This window comes from Aquarana catesbeiana, linkage group LG01, assembly GCF_042186555.1.
Source record: "Aquarana catesbeiana isolate 2022-GZ linkage group LG01, ASM4218655v1, whole genome shotgun sequence".
Lineage (NCBI taxonomy): Eukaryota > Metazoa > Chordata > Amphibia > Anura > Ranidae > Aquarana > Aquarana catesbeiana.
The window spans coordinates 920,638,200-920,652,928 of NC_133324.1; positions in this window are offsets into that span (position 1 = coordinate 920,638,200).

Sequence of the window (14,729 nt, forward strand, 5' to 3'; positions counted from 1 at the left end):
TTACATTGGTGAGCAGTGGTAAGAATGCCCTTTACATTGGTGGGCAGTAGTAAGAATGCCCTACTTGCAGCGGTGGTTAAAATGACAGCGAAAAAGATCATTGCTGATGTGCTGCTGGCTCTGCCAGGTTCCATTGGACCCAGAACTATGCAGGCACCATCAAATATGGGAAGCCAATCAGCCAAAGCTCAAGGAACCCCTAGCAACTCCTGAAGAAACCCTAGGGTTTTATGGAACCCTAGTTAAAAATGACTTTTTTAGATTTTGCAAATTGCACTTGAGGACACACGTGTCAATATACCCCAAAAAATATGTTCTTTTGTACTTTGCTATGTATGTGTAAAAATACTTCAAACTGCAGGCCAAAGGTAAAAATGTAAAATGAGGAATTTAAAGATATCTTCCTTTGTAAGCTTGTATCTGTGATTGAAAACAAAACACATTCCACATTTTTTATTCCTACGAGTAAAACAATTCCAGCTAATAAACACTGATGAGTAATTTGTCACCAGCTGACACATTTCCAAATGTATTATTTGTTTTTCAACTCAGCTACAACATTTCAGAAATATAATTGGCCTGATTACACAATGTTAAGTCTCTTGTGAATGTGATGGTGCAATAATGTAATTCATTTTCAAAAATTAAGCCAAATAAAGTGTTATCTGTGGAACAGAATGAAAGTCGGAAGCCATCCAGGAAGCCAGGTTAAGTTAGAAGAAAATACCATATCTGGCTAGAATTTGTGGGAGTTTATGGATTTTTTGCCCTTTTTCAGGTTTAGTTTTTCACAGAGAACAGAAATGAAACATATAAGTTGGAATATATGATGACGTTTTGTAGTGAACTTCCTGTCGTCAATGCCAGATTTTATATTTCCAAATGATTAATCAGAATACTCAGTCTAGTCTTCATGAAATATATGTAGACAGCTTGCAGCTTTATTTTTGGATAGAAACAGGGCAGAATTTCAATTATGTAGGTACCCACAGGCTGCTTTTTAATGGCCACAGATATTTGTGGCTGTGCAGTACTATGTAACTACAATAATGATGATAAGTGTATACTAATCTATTTTTTAAATATTCTTCTCCCTGCAAAAAAAATGGGAACATTTATAAAAAAGAAGATTTTTCTAAGTAGCATACATCGGCAAGCCAGAATGGAAGGGAAACATGTTTTTTGAAAGTATCTTTAGAAAAATTGGTGCAGTTTTAATTTATTTATTAATTTATTATAGATTACCAAGACATAGAGAGTTATAAATGAGTAGAGGAGGAGAGTCAGTTATACAGAGGCATTCATAGAGAAGTTTGGACTTCTGGAAGTGGAAAGATGCTTTGATGTTTATCTATCATTCCATGGGCCTCAGCATACCAAAAGGTTAGAAAGAAGATGGTTTGATGGTCTCACTACCACTGGTATTGAGAACATGGTTTGATGGTCTCACTACCTCTGGTATTGAGAAGATGATTTGATGGTCTCACTACCTCTGGTATTGATAAGAGGGTTTGATGGTCTTACAGTAATACCTCTGGTATTGAGATGGTTTGATGGTCTCACTATCTCTGGTGTTCAGAAGATGACTTGATAGTCTCACTACCTCTGGTAGTGAAAAATAGGGATAAGATCAATGTTAGGTCTGAAAACCGGAATTAACTTTGGCTCTTCAGGCATTTGACTGAACACCCAAATGCTTACCCATTCGATAGAACTCATACCCCCCAGCCATGCTATTTAAAGCAGAGTTCTGCTTAAAAAAAAAATTAAAAGCAGCTACAAATACTGCAGCTGCTGACTTTTATTAATTGGACACTTACCTGTCCCAGGGTCCAGCGATGCGGGGGAACGAAGCCCCGCTCATCTCGACCCTCCTCTCTGTGGCGCCGGCATTGTAACTGTGGCGTGTCCCAGATGATTGCCGAGAGGGAGGGGGGAGAGGTGATCTCCCTTCCGGTGCCGCAGTGCGCCGGGAGGAAGTGGGAGCTGGGACCCTCTAAAAGGAGGGTACCCTCTCCCCCCCCAAAAAAAATGACATGCCAAATGTGGGATGTCAGGGGGTCACCTCCCTTAAAGCGGAAGTTCCATTTTTGGGTGGAACTCCGCTTTAACCACTTGACCTCCGGAAGGTTTTATTTCCTTCATCACCATAGCATTTTTTGCTATTTAGCATTGTGCTACCTTAACTGGCAGTTGCACAGTCATACAACACTAGGGATGAGCCGAACACCCTCTTGTTCGGTTCTCAGCAGAACATGCAAACAGGCAAAGTCTATGGAACACATACTTGAATAATCAAAACTGCTCATTTTAAAGGTTTATATGCAAGTTATTGTCATATAAAGTGTTTGGGGACCCAGGTCCTGCCCCAGGGGACATGTATCAATGCAAAAATTTTTTTTAAAAACTACAGTTTTTTCAGGAGCAGTGATTTTTTTAATGCATTAAGAGCCCTTTCAAACCGGGCCGCCCATAGCGTTGGCAATAAAATGCCGGTGTTTTACCGTCGGATTAGCGGCACATTTCGGCCGCTAGTGGGGCGCTTTTTAAGGGTTAAAACCACCCGCAATGCACCGCAATAGCGGCGTTTTGCCGGCGGTATCCCAGCGCTGCCCCATTGATTTCAATGGGGAGCAGTGGTGGAGGAGCGGTAAACAAACCGGTCCTTCACCGCTCCAAAGAAGCTGCTGGCAGGACTTTTTCTGACGTCCTGCCAGCGCAGCGCTCTGGTGTGAAAGCCCTCGGGCTTTCACACTGGAGACAATGCTGCAACTGTTTGAGGGCGGATTGCAGGCACTATTTTTAACGCTATAGCACCTGCAAAAAGCCCTCGGTGTGAAAGGGTTCTAAGTGAAACAATAAAAATGAAATATTCCGTTAAATATTGTGCCTGGGGGGTGTCTATATTATGCCCATAAAGTGGACATTTTTCCAGTGTTTAGAACAGTACCACAGCAAAATGACATTTTTAAAGGAAAAAATGTAATTTAAAACTGATCGCGGCTGTAATGAATTGTCGGGTCTCTGCAATATAGATAAAACTCATTGAAAAAAAGAGAATGGGATCCCTCCCCAGTCCATTACCAGGTCCTTTGGGTCTGTTACAAATATTAAGGGAAACCCTGAACCAAAATTTAAAAAGAAAATTGCTTGGGGGTCCCCCTAAAATCCATACCAGGCCCTTCAGGTCTGATATGGAAATTAAGGGAAACCCTGCGCCAATTTTTTTTTAAAAATGGCGTAGGGGTCCCCCTCAAAATCCATACCAGACCGTTATCCAAGCACGCAACCTGGCAGGCCACAGGAAAAGAGGGGGGATGAGAGAGCGCCCCCCTCCTGAACCGTGCCAGGCCACATGCCCTCAACAAGGGGAGGATGCTTTGTGGTAGCCCCCAAGGCACCTTGTCTCCATGTTGATGGGGAAAAGGGCCTCATTCCCACAACCCTTGCCCGGTGGTTGTGGGGGTCTGTGGGTGGGGGGCTTATTGGAATCTGGAAGCCCCCTTTAACAAGGGATCTCCAGAACAAGGAGAGGCAGATGTTCTCATGGCACTATGCGGGGACCAGCAGTGTCTGTGTCCACAGGCAAAGGTGGACATGGTCTGTCCTCAGGCAGGGCACATTTTTTTCTGTTCAGTGATGTTGCCCGTGTTATCCAGCCAGAGCATGTAGAGGAGGTAGTGAACTGGCTTACTAAACCATCCTCATCCTCCTCATCCTCTATCACACAAGCAGGGACTAGTGCACAGTCCATCACAGCTGCCAAAGGCTTATTCTGCCTCCTTATTCACAGCTACTCCTGACACAGCCCCAGCATCATGCAGTCAGCTAAATTATTTGAACACGGCGTCAGCCACTTCCTTCTTGATGATGAACAGGCATTACTTGATTCTGATGTTGGTTCTGAGGTTGAGGAAGGTAGAAACATACAAACCTACAGAGAGGGGAGAACACTGATAAACAATAAAGTGGCAGTCGTATTCCCACAGCCACAGCGTAATGTCAAGTTGGCTCCAGTGATGATGAGGATGGATTGGATGATGATAATGAGGTCACTGACTCCATGTAAAAAAAAAAGGTTAATCTTGGAATGAGTGTACTATAAATTTGGCTTCTTCACACAAGGCATGCTTATTGTGGTGCAAACATTTGTTATTTCCATCCAAAGTCTGCCAAAGAGACACCAGAATTTATCCAAAAGATCTCTAATCTTGTTCCGAGTGCACTAAATTGGCCTCATCATACAGACGGTCTCCCCAAGCCGTTGTTTACAAAATAAAGAAAACTTGCAGAGAAAATCAATTTAAATGTAATTTTTTTCTTTATATATGTCAGTTTTGCTGCAGCAGGTTCTATACATGATACAGATGTGCCACTTTGCAGGCAAACTAAAGAGAACCCCCAGGCACTATATTTAAAGGAATTTTTTCAGTTTTATTGTTTCACTTGAAGCATCATTAAAACCACTGCTCTTTTAAAAACAATCTTTTTTAAAAAAAAATGTTTGGGTTGATACAGGTCCCCCAGGGCAGTACCCAGCCCCCATACCCTTTTATTGGCCAATAACTTACATATAAGTCTTCAAAATGGGCACTTTTGATTTTTCAAGTTCGGGTCCAATAGACTTCAATGCGGTTCGGAGCTCGGGTCCGAACTTTTGCGATGTTCGAGAGTTCTGGCTCGAACTGAACAGGGGGGTGTTATGCCCAACTCTATTGGCCCATATGATATATTAGATGGATGTGGGGGAGTAGAGTCTAAGCCCCATTCTTATTCAGTTATTTTTGTGAGATATTGACAATACCGGCAACTTTCCCATCTATCATTTATTATTATATTGTATATATATATATATATATATATATATATATATATATATATATATATATATATACCGTATATATATATATATATATATATATATATATATTTGGTTGGGACTTGTTATGACTTGACAAATGTCCACAGCCACGTTTTGGGGAATTACCAACTGGTATATTACTTAGACATGTGCATTTGTTTTCGTCCGAATGCATTTTCGTCCGAATCTCAGGGATTTTCGTGTTCGTTTTAACAAACGATAACGAATGCGCAGAATCCAAAATCCGAATGACCCAAAATTAAAAAATGCTTTATTTTCGTATTGTTGCGACAACAGTTTGATATAGATAGATAGAAAATTCTACATGAATGTGACAGCGATCTGTGTCTATCGAACCTGTGGTTGAATGTGTCTAACCTAACTCTATTAGTTCTAACTTTATTCGACATAGAGAGAAAAGATTCGACATTATAGAGACATGAAGATTCGATTAAGCAGTTAAAAACATACGATCGCCGTGAGCGGACATTTCCGGTCAAATGCTCCGCCCATAGACTATAGAAGAATTCTAATGTTGTTTGACTAGTAATAATAATTAATAATTATAATTATTACTGGTCAAACAACATTAGAATTCTACTATAGCTTGTGGATGGAACATTTGACCGGAAATGTACGATCACAGCGTCTTACAGTTTAGCTGCTTCGTCGAATCTTCTTAGAACATCAGACAGACACCATAAGCCTTCAATTGACAGATTCAACCTTAATTAATTCAGATTTTCGGACTAATGCGTTTTTTAACAAAACAAAATACATAAAAACGAATTTCGGGAGTAACTAAATAAATGTATTTTTCGGACGAAACCGAAATTCTAAAACAAAATATTTCAGTGTGCACATGTCTATTTCTTGGTCCTCTTTTGAAAGCTGTACTGGATGATAAAGAAGCTGATCCCACATTTCCAGTCTGTTCCTCTGATGGGCTAATAAACTGGCATGTGGGGAAATACTTCCTGGGATTATGTTTATTTGAAGGGAACCCTGTGAGCTGTTCTGTGTCCATATCTTGGTTTTGCAAACAATCCACTTAGCTTTACAATACAGAGAGGGTGCAGCGCTAACCCAATGTTCAAAAGTCTCTCGTAAAAGATCACATAAGAGTCCACATATAAAATGATGATGAGAAAATCCCCAATACACTTAGCTTTGGGGGTTGATGACTAGATGTTGCAGTTTCTGGAAAGTTTGATCATGTTTGATGTAGATCAGAGCAGACTACCTGCAATAGAACCATTTCATCCCCTTTCAAGACTTGATCAGCACCCTTTTGAGGGTGCTATTGAGGCAACAATGAAAGGGCTACAACATTAATTTTTGAAATAGTTAAAACACGCTAACCAAACAAACTTTTGCTGCTCAAAGACACCAAGTTTGGTTATTTCTATATACAACTGTACATCCAAGGATTGTTGATGGTAAATATGCTGACTCTATTGCCAAGCAAATATTCAGCAAATGTTTTATATACAGGCCAGATGATGGTTAAGAGCTTGAAGGAGCTTTAATTAGCATGAGTGTGTATAGAGAGCCACAGACTCCTGCTGGCATGGTTATAACTTTCTCAGTTCCACTTTGATACTAAGCAAGCACAGTTCCTAAGCCGTGTAGACTACTCTCCATGTGGAGTGGAAAGGACACACAGTAATTAGCATATGCCAATGCTGGATTAGTTACAAGTTTTTCTTTAAGTGTGCTGAAGGCCTATTCCTGCACAGCTTGCCACTTAGTAGAAAAAGATAGTGACACTTTTCTCTTTCCTAGACTGGGCTGCCCACTGAGTCAGCAGAGAAACTATCCTAGGAAAATCCTTGATATCATTTCTATAGAAGCCTACTAAACCTAGAAAGAAACATAACTCTGGCATGGTCTTCAAAATATTCCAGTCTTGGATAGCTTGGACTGTAGATCGAGAGGGACCCTCTCAGCTTCAATAGTATGAACATGTGATTTACTTTATTTCTGTACCATGTGGCATTTGCTGGGCTTGATTAAGCCTTATGAAGACTTGAGCCAGATGACAACTACCATATTTCCTGGAAAACATGATAATATCAGATAAATCAGGGTAGGCAAGCTTGGAAAGATAGAGATCTACCTGAACAACTTATAGCAGAAGACATCAAAGATCATCAGGATGTGGAAAAATATAATAATATAACAAGTTTTACTCTAAAATTATAAACTTATCCTGCATTGTTTGGCACAAGTAAAAAACTTGGCATTCCCTTTTATTCACACTTTTTTTAAATGCCTGGAGAGTAATTTGTCACCTTAAATCTGATGCAGAAGCCCACAAGGGAATCTGTCAGTCTGTTTCAGTATTTGATTACAAATGTTGACTCACAAATAATGTGGATGCAAAGAAGGTCTTCACTCACTCAGCAACTGAAATCAAATGTTGGATACTTTTCCTTTATAAATACAGACCAGGCCTTTTTGATTCAGCAACGATTTTACAGCCAAGTCATTTCTCAGAGAAATAGGTTCAAGCCCAACATAAGATTGAAATTCACTTTCTATTGTGGCAGATACCTATTCAACATTTATGTTTGAAAGTAGAAATAGTGTAAAATGGCAAACATTTTCAATCCTGAAAAAAGTGAAACATTCTTCAAATTCTTCCTTCAGTAGAGAATATCTATATTCAGAAACTTGTCCCTTAATACGGTACTGCAGGTTTTTTTTCTGCTCTTTCAAGTTTGGAGAGTGCTTCAAATCTCTCTTTCTCAAAATTTTCTTTGAGAAGTCCAAGTTTATCAGAAAATGATTTTACTTCAGAAGTCATATTTAGAATATGTTGGTCTTTACCTTGACGTTTCAGATTTAAATGAATACTTTTTATGACAATTACCAAAAAAAGCAAAGAGTTGAAGTCATTTAGAATATTCCTCCATCAGTACATATGTTTCTTCATTACATTCTTTCAAAAATATTACTATTGCTGGCAAAAGCTGCTTTTCCCTTGCTGAGTCTATGCCCCTTTTTTTTTAAGAGAGCGGGCCTTAAATTTGTTTTAAATCTTAACCACTTCAATACCGGGCATTTTCACGCCCTTCCTGCCCAGGCCAGTTTTCAGCTTTCAGTAGCTGTCGCACTTTGATTGACTATTGCGCGGTCATACAACACTGTACCCATTAGAAACCTTTTTGAGACAGATAGAGCTTTCTTTTGGTGGTATTTCATCACCACTGGGTTTTTTATTTTTGCTAAGCAAATGAAAAAATACTGAACATTTTGAAAAAGATTAAATTAAATTAAATGTTTTTTCTTAGTTTGCAAAGAAGTAATTTTTCTTCTTCACTGATGTGCGCTGATGAGGCTGTATTGATGGGCACTATTAGGTTGCATGGATGGGCACTGATAGGCTGCACTAATGGCACTGATGAAGCGGCATTGATGGGCATTAACCACTTACGGACCGCCCGCCGTCATTATACGGCGGCTGTTTAAAGGAGGATATCGTTGTTATGGCAGCAGCTAGCTGCCATAACCCCGGTATCCCCCGTCTTCAGCGGGCGGTCCGCTACAAGATAAAAGTGGTCTCTGCGGCAGATTCGCCGCAAGATCACTTTTATTGGTGGCGGGAGAGGGGCCCCCCCTCCCGCCGCGATCTGGTGCCCTCCGCCGCTGACCGGAGCCGCCGGCAGCAGTGGAGGCGATAGCGTCTGTCCCCTGGGCTGACATGGAGACGAGTGAGGGGACGATGGCCCCCACCCGTCTCCATGACACTGCAGGCAGAAGTGACGTCAAAACGTCACTTTTGCCCGTAGCTCTTAAAGGGCCAATTTATTTTTTTTATTTTTTATAAATGACAATTTTTTTTCTTTTTTTTATTGCATTTTATTCTAAATATGAGATCTGAGGTCTTTTTGACCCCAGATCTCATATTTAAGAGGTCCTGTCATGCTTTTTTCTATTACAAGGGATGTTTACATAGGAATAAAAGTGAAATTTTTTTTCTTTTTAAACAGTGTAAAAATAAAAACTAAAAGGTAAAATAAATAATAATATAAACATTTTTTAAACGCCCCGTCCCGATGAGCTCGCTTGCAGAAGCGAACGCATATGTGAACAGCACCCGCACATGAAAACGGTGTTCAAACCACACATGTGAGGTATCGCCGGGATCGGTAGAGTGAGAGCAATAATTCTAGCCCTAGACCTCCTCTGTAACTCAAAACATGCAACCTGTAGAATTTTTTAAACGTCGCCTATGGAGATTTTTAAGGGTAAAAGTTTGTTGCCATTCCATGAGCGGGCGCAATTTTGAAGCGTGACATGTTGGGTATCAATTTATTCGCCGCAACATTATCTTTCACAATATAAAAAAAAATTGGCTAACTTTACTGTTGTCTTATTTTTTAATTCAAAAAAGTGTATTTTTTCCAAAAAGAGCGTTGCGCAAATACGGTGTGACAGAAAGTATTGCAACAACATTTTATTCTCTAGGGTGTTAGGAAAAAAAATGTATAATGTTTGAGGTTTCTAAGTAATTTTCTAGCAAAAAAAAATGTTTTTAACTTGTAAATAACAAATCTCAGAAAGAGGCTCGGTCCCTAAGTGGTTAATGAAGCAGCGCTGAAGAGGCGGCACTGATAGGAGGCACTGATAGGCAGCTCTAATTGTGCGGCACTCATGACCACTGATAGGTGGGACTGATATGCGGAACTGATGGGCACTGATAGGCAGTCCTGATGAGGAGGCACTGATAGGCTGCAATAATGGGCACTGATAGGCAGTCCTGATGAGGAGGCACTGATAGGCTGCAATAATGGGCACTGATGAGGCGGCACTGGTGGGCACTAATGAGGCAGCACTGATGAGGTGGCACTGATAGGCAGCCCTGATGAGGAGGTACTGATAGGCAGCACTGATGGGCACTGATGGGCACTGATGGGGCTGCACTGATAATCAGTACCCTGTTTATCTTTGTAAATGTCCCCTGTCACAGTTGCCGGTTACGGCTCTCCTCTACTCACGCTGTGACAGCGCATGAGCAAGTTTGTTTACTGCTGTGATTGGCCCCTTACCCTGATTACAGAATGCCCCAAATGTACGCCCCAGGGGGCACGCAGGGGTCATGGTTCTGGGAGCACATCTAGAAACGCCCTCCTGGAACGAGAGAGTGGGGCTATAGTCGTCTTTTGGCTATAGCATGGGTCTGGGGTGGCTGATCACTGTTTTCATTATATCATTCATGTTCAAAAACTTCCAACACATTTCCTGCTGGGGCAATGAAGGATGCAATGGTAAGATAAAAAAACCTTTGGCAGAGAGTTAAAAATTAATTTATACTGCCAGTGAAAGCAGGAGCTCCATCTGCTGTAATGCTGGCAAGCTTTTCTATTGAATATTTTCTGAAATGAAAAATTCTTTCACTTTTGAAAAGATGTCTTCACCCCTGGTTTGGCCTTTCAAAGGAATGATTTTCATAACTTTTTCCTTTAGTTCAAAGTCACTGCAAACCATTCTAACAAACATAGCTAATTATGAATTATATGTCACATCAACTGATTCATCATGATGAAGAGAAAAAATGTTGCAGTCTTTTTTTTTTTTTTTTTTTTATTTGTGAAATTATGTCAACTGCCATGACTTCAACTCTTCTTGTACGTTTTTTTTTTATCAGAATATTGAAAGGAATTTATTGAGGATATTATTTCTGTGTTTTTTTTTTAAGTTATCAAAGAGTGAATCAGCAGCTTTTAAAAAGGCTTTTTAATTATCTTACTATCCTTTTCTTTTCCTCTTATCCTGCTATCAGCTGAGACATGTGATAAGAGGCCATAGTTGTGGCTATGCTTTTCTCTGCAGGCCTAGGAAACACTCTTTGCTGTGGAAATGGAAAGAAGATGAAATAATTCTTTTCATGTTCATGTGCTTTTTGCCAAGCAAAGTTTTTAATTTCTGTACTTTTTTAAACTAGGACTTAGGTTGGAAAGTCATTATGGCTTTTAGAATGAAGCATTTTGAAGGGTTTCTCAGCATTTCCGTTCTTGGCTAAAATGATGAAAAGTTTGCAAATCAAACACACACACTTCTTATTCACTTCAGTAAAAAAAAAAGTATTCATGTTCCTGTTCACTTTGAAATGTATCCATTTATGGATTTTGCTTACCATTATTATGATGATAGAACAATTGTCACTGCCGACCGACTTGATAGGTGAGTTTCAGGCCTGACTATTCTTGGATCTGGCCTGGCTGGGTTGAGTTCAGGCCTGGCTGAGTGGTTAGGTTGAGTTCAGGCCTGGCTGAGTGGTTAGGTTGAGTTCAGGCCTGGTTGACTGGTTTGATTTCTGGTCTGGCTGCCTAGGTCACCTAGCTGGCTTGTTGAGTTCTGGCCTGGCTGGTTGGGTTTGGCTTGGTTAACTAGGCAACTTTTTGTCTGTCAAAGCAGTGTACATTTTGGTCAGGACAGTGTAGGAGTCAGTAGTATGTAACACAAAGTGCAGGAGTAAGTAATGCAGAGTTCAGAGGTCAGTAGTAGATAACGCAGAGTGCAGGGGTCAGAGTAAGTACTGTAGAGTTCAAAGGCCAGAAATATGTAATACAGTGTGGAAGGGTCACAATTAAGGAATGCAGTAAGTATTGCAGAGTGCAGAGGTCAGTAGTATGTAATGCAGATTTATACAGCACAGATCCCCCCCCCCCCCTTTCATTCAGTCACCAGATCTCAGATGCAGTGGTGCCTTATAGAGTGAAGGAGGACCTCCCAGGTTTCCTCTCAACTGTGTCATAAGACATATATAAGCCGAAGAGGAGCCTATGATTTCCCTCTGCAATGTTGCTTTCATCTAAGGTGAGGGTTGCCTTCCACCTATTAGATGACTGCAATCAAAAAGTAGTTCAAAATGATTATCCTCTAAACATCTTTGCAAAGGTGCTTGAAGCATTTGCCAAACTAAAGGGCATGCCATTGGATTCGTATAAGTCCATGGGGGTGACGGAAGTGGTCTTTAAAAAAAAAAAAAATCCTGTGTCCAGCACTTTCCGTTATCTACTGCCAAAGTCCATTATGGAAAAGTAACAAGCTTGTCCCAGGGCTATAAGAGGCTCTTTACTCTGGGAAGAAAATATGTGTCCTCATGGGTGCAGGCATTAAGCTTCCTGAAGTCCATGCAGAGCACTTTCATCATTCTTTCGAACAAGGACAAATCAGCGTAAAAATCAGGAACACCTGAAAACCTTTGGTTACAATTTTTTCCTGGTTAACCTACAGATTTTTTTCTCCATTATACTTCCCTTAAATCAAGGTTTCAAGCTTGTCTAGGCTGTTAAGCATATAATATTCACCCAGTATTTTTTGCAGGGGGTAATTAACAGTGAGTTTAACTGCAGGGGCTTCGGAGTCTCCCACTAAGACAATGCCAAACCAAGTTCTTATTTCAGATTCAAGTTGTGTCCAAACAGCAGCAGCAAGATAGGGTACAAGCCCAGCAGTGTCCTCCTGCCCTCAGAGAGCTGTCACCTGAGAGGACGGTCATTATGGCGGGTGCCTCCTATGGAGGCGGGTTGGTCACGTTTTTTTTTTTCTTTTTCGGTCATTCGGCGGAGCAAGAGAAGAAGAAGGAGACTTCATGGGACAGTTTTATTTTTTAATTTTTAATAAAGGACTTGTCCCCAAGCCGTGTCTTGTCATTTTTACCATTTTTACACTTTTTTGTGAAATGGTAGGGGTACATTTGTACCCGTTACCATTTCACACGGGGGGAGAGGCCGGGATCTGGGGGTCCCCTTGTTAAAGGGGGCTTCCAGATTCCGATAAGCCCCCTGCCCGCAGACCCCCACAACCCCTGGGCAAGGGTTGTGGGGATGAGGCTACCCCAAAGCACCCTCCGCATGTTGAGGGCATGTGGGCTGGTACGGTTCAGGAGGGGGGGTGCTCTAACGTCCCCCCCTCTTTTCCTGCGGCCTGCCAGGTTGCGTGCTCGGACAAGGGTCTGGTATGGATTTTTGGGGGGACCCCATGTCATTTTTTTTTTAATTTTGGCGCGGGGTTCCCCTAAAATTCATACCAGACCTGAAGGGCCTGGTATGGAATTTGGGGGGGAATCCCATGCTGTTTTTTCAATGACTTTTATGTGTATTGCCGGGACCGACAATTCATTATAGCCGCGAGTACTTTTAAATTACTTTTTTTCCTTTAGAAATGTCATTTTTTGCAGGGACTGTTGTAAACACGGGAAACATGCACCACTTTACAGGCATACTATAGACACCCCCCAGGTACGAAATTTAAAGGAATATTTCACTTTTATTGTTTCACTTTAAACATTATAAAAATCACTGCTCCCGAAAAAACGGCCATTTTTAAAACTTTGTTTTGCATTGATACATGTCCCCTGGGGCAGGACCCGGGTCCCCAAACACTTTTTATGACAATACCATGCATATAAGCCTTTAAAATTAGCACTTTTGATTTCTCCCATAGACTTTTAAAGGGTGTTCGGCGGCTTTCGAATTTGCCGCGAACACCCCAAATTGTTTGCTATTCAGCGAACAGGCGAACACCCGATGTTTGAGTCGAACTTATGTTCGACTCGAACATCGGGCTCATCCCTAATTGTAATATGTGTGAATTAAAAATCCCTGTTTTTCATTGCAGTTTGCTGGAAAGGGTGTATAACAATGTGTAGCGGGTCCATTCAGAATTTGCAGTGCCAGCCTCGTACACACAATCGGATTATCGCCAGGGTATTGTGTGATGACAGACTGTTTGACTAAAATGCGACCATTAGTACGCTCCATCAGACAATTGTTGGCCAACTTTCCGCCGACAAATGTTGGTTACCAGGCTAGTAAATTTTCGGCGCACAACGGTCTGTTGTCAGATTTTCCGACCGTGTGTACACAAGTCCGTCAAACAAAATTCCAAAGTACAAACACACATGCTCGGAAGCAAGGACGAGCCAGAAGCGGTCGGTCTTGTAAACTAGCGTTCGCAATGGAGAATTAACATTCTTTAATGGGATACTAATGAAGCTGCTTTGCTGGTGATACTGATGGAGTTCTGCCAAACGTATTTTCAAAGGCTTTTTTTTCTAGTGATATCAAGAATAATATTATTATGCTTGTTTTTTTTATATTTTTTTGGCCAAGCTACCATAACACCATTATCCCATCGTTTTTAATCTCAAAGATACAACTATGTTGGTGTCCTTTGTTAATTTTACATTGTATTTTTGAAAATATAACTGCCTACTCCCAAACTGTCATTTGAAGTAAAACATATAGCCAAGTATTATTCTACACAATTGTTTTTATTGTACATTAAAAAAATGAAAACAAATAAAGTTAGACATGCAATCTGCCAATAAAACTTAAGCAAAACTTAAGCAAAAAGTGCATTCTATGCATCCAAAAATATAGAAAATATACCAAATCAAATCATTATTCAACCAAAAAATAAAATAAAAGCCTCATGCATGTGTCCTGCTTCTTAATATAGGGGGTCAACAATGCCAAGCAGGGGTCCATCATCCAGAGATAATTCCCCAAATCATCGGATTATTCTTCTGGAGCTCCCACAGCAAAGGCATATGACATAATTGGTCACGATTAATAAAGAAATCCTCCTCCTCCTGTTCCTGGACTGGACTTGGGTCAATAATTACAAGGCCAATAATAACACGTTATCTCCTCCGATTCCGCAACATGTCTGGTTGACGAACGACCGTTCAGAAACAAATTGAAACGCACAAAACGAAAAGTGTGAAATGAAAGGTGCGCAATGAAAAGTGTGAAATGAAAAGCACGAATCAACACTCACCAAACTTCTACTAACATGAAATTAGCAGAAGGAGCCCAAAGGGTGGCACCTGACAAATTAACTTCCTCTTTAT